Genomic DNA, 2,500 nt, shown 5'->3' with positions numbered 1-2,500 from the left:
AGAGTTAGGGTTAGGGTTAGGGTTAGGGTTAGGGTCATAGACAGGGTTAGTCAGGATTAGGGTTTGGGGTTAGGGTTAGGGTTAGGGTTAAGGTCAGGGTCAGGGACAGGGTTAGGGTTAGGGTTAGGGTTAGGGTTAGGGTTAGGGTTAGAGTTAGGGTTAGGATTAGGGTTGGATTAGGAATAGGGTTAGGGTAAGGTTTAGAGTCAGGATAAGGGTTTGGGGTTAGGGTAAGGGTTAGGGTCAGGGACAGGGACAGGGTCAGGGGTTAGGGTTAGGGTTAGGGTTAGGGTTAGGGTTAAGGTTAGGGTGAGGGTTAGGGTTAGGGTTAGGGTTAGGGTTAGGGTTAGGGTTAGGGTTAGGGTTAGGGTCAGGGTCAGGGTCAGGGTCAGGGTTAGGGTTAGGGTCAGGTTCAGAGTCTGGGGTTAGGGTTCGGGTTCGGGTTTGGGTTCGGGTTCGGGTTCGGGTTCGGGTTCGGGTTCGGGTTCGGGTTCGGGTTAGGGTTAGGGTCATGGACAGGGTAAGTCAGGATAAGGGTTTGGGGTTAGGGTTAGGGTTAGGGTTAGGGTCAGGGTTAAGGTTAGGGTTAGGGTTAAGGTTAGGGTTAGGGTTAGGGTTAGGGTTTGGGTTAGGGTTAAGGTTAGGGTTACGGTTAAGGTTGGGTTAGGGTTAGGGTTAGGGTTAGGGTTAGGGTTAGGGTTATGGTTAGGGTTAGGGTTAGGGTTAGGGTTAGGGTTAGGGTCAGGATCAGGGTTAGGTTTAGGGTCAGGGACAGGGTCAGGGGTTAGCGTTAGGGTTAGGGTTAGGGTTAGGGTTAGGGTTAGGGTTCGGGTTCGGGTTCGGGTTCGGGTTCGGGTTCGGGTTCGGGTTAGGGTTAGGGTTAGGGTTAGGGTTAGGGTCAGGGTCAGGGACAGGGTCAGGGGTTAGCGTTAGGGTTAGGGTTAGGGTTAGGGTTAGGGTTAGGGTTAGGGTTAGGGTTCGGGTAATGTTCAGGGTTTGGGTTTGGGGTTCGGGTTCAGGTTCGGGTTCGGTATCGGTTTCGGTTTCGGTTTCGGTTTCGGTTTCGGGTTAGGGATAGGGTTTGGGATAGGGTTAGGGTTGGGTTAGGGTTAGGGTTAGGGTTAGGGTCAGGTAAGGGTTTGGGGTTAGGGTTAGGGTTAGGGTTAGGGTTAGGGTTAGGGTTAGGGTCAGGATAAGGGTTTGGGGTTAGGGTTAGAGTTAGGGTTAGGGTTAGGGTTAGGGTTAGGGTTAGGGTTAGCGTTAAGGTTAGGGTTAGGGTTAGGGTTAGGGTTAGGGTTTGGGTTGTGTTAGGGTTAGGGTCAGGATCAGGGGCAGGGTCTGGGTCTGGGTCTGGGTCTCGGGTTAGGCTTAGGGTTAAGGTTAGGGTTGGCTAACGGTTAGGTTCAGGGTCAGGGTCAGGGGTTAGGGTTAGGGTTAGGGTTAGGGTTAGGGTTAGGTTAAGGTTAGGGTTAGGGTTAGGGTTAGGGTTAGGGTTAGGGTAAAGGTTGTGTTAGGGTCAGGGTTAGGGTTAGGGTTAGGGTTAGGGTTAGGGTTAGGGTTAGGGTTAGGGTTAGGGTTAGAGTAAGGGTTAGGGTTAGGCTTAGGGTTAGGGTTGGATTAGGAATAGGGTTAGGGTAAAATTTAGAGTCAGGATAAGGGTTTGGGGATAGAGTAAGGGTCAGGGTCAGGGACAGGGACAGGGTCAGGGGTTAGGGTTAGGGTTAGGGTTAGGGTTAGGGTTAGGGTTAGGGTTAGGATTAGGGTTAGGGTTAAGGTTAGGGTTAAGGTTGGGTTAGGGTTAGGGTTAGGGTTAGGGTCAGGGTCAGGGTCAGGGTCAGGGTTAGGGTTAGGGTCAGGTTCAGAGTCTGGGGTTCGGGTTCGGGTTCGGGTTAGGGTTACGGTCATGGACAGGGTAAGTCAGGATAAGGGTTTGGGGTTAGGGTTAGGGTTAGGGTCAAGGTTAGGGTTAGGGTTAGGGTTAGGGTTAGGGTTAAGGTTAGGGTTAGGGTTAGGGTTAGGGTTAGGGTTGGATTAAGAATAGGGTTAGGGTTAGGGTAAGGGTTAGGGTTAGGGACAGGGACAGGGACAGGGACAGGGACAGGGACAGGGACAGGGGTTAGGGTTAGGGTTAGGGTTAGGGTTAGGGTTAGGGTTAGGGTTAGGGTTAGGGTTAGGGTTAGGGTTAGGGTTAGGGTTAGGGTTCGTGTTAGGGTTAGGGTTAGGGTTAGGGTTAGGGTTAGGGTTAAGGTTGGGTTAGGGTTAGGGTTAGGGTCAGGGTCAGGGTCAGGGACAGGGACATGGACAGGGTCAGGGGTTAGGGTTAGGGTTAGGGTTAGGGTTAGGGTTAGGGTTAGGGTTAGGGTTAGGGTGTGAGGGTTAGGGTTAGGGTAATGTTCAGTGTTTTGGGTTAGGGTTAGCGTTAGGATGAGGGTTAGGGTTAGGGTTAAGGTTAGGGTAAGGGTAGGGTTAGGGTTAGGGTTAGGGTTAGGGTTAGGGTTAG

This window comes from Euleptes europaea, chromosome 17 (genome assembly GCF_029931775.1).
Source record: "Euleptes europaea isolate rEulEur1 chromosome 17, rEulEur1.hap1, whole genome shotgun sequence".
In the NCBI taxonomy this organism is placed as follows: domain Eukaryota; kingdom Metazoa; phylum Chordata; class Lepidosauria; order Squamata; family Sphaerodactylidae; genus Euleptes; species Euleptes europaea.
The sequence above is the reverse complement of the archived record's forward strand: the minus strand, read 5'-3'. Positions refer to the sequence as shown.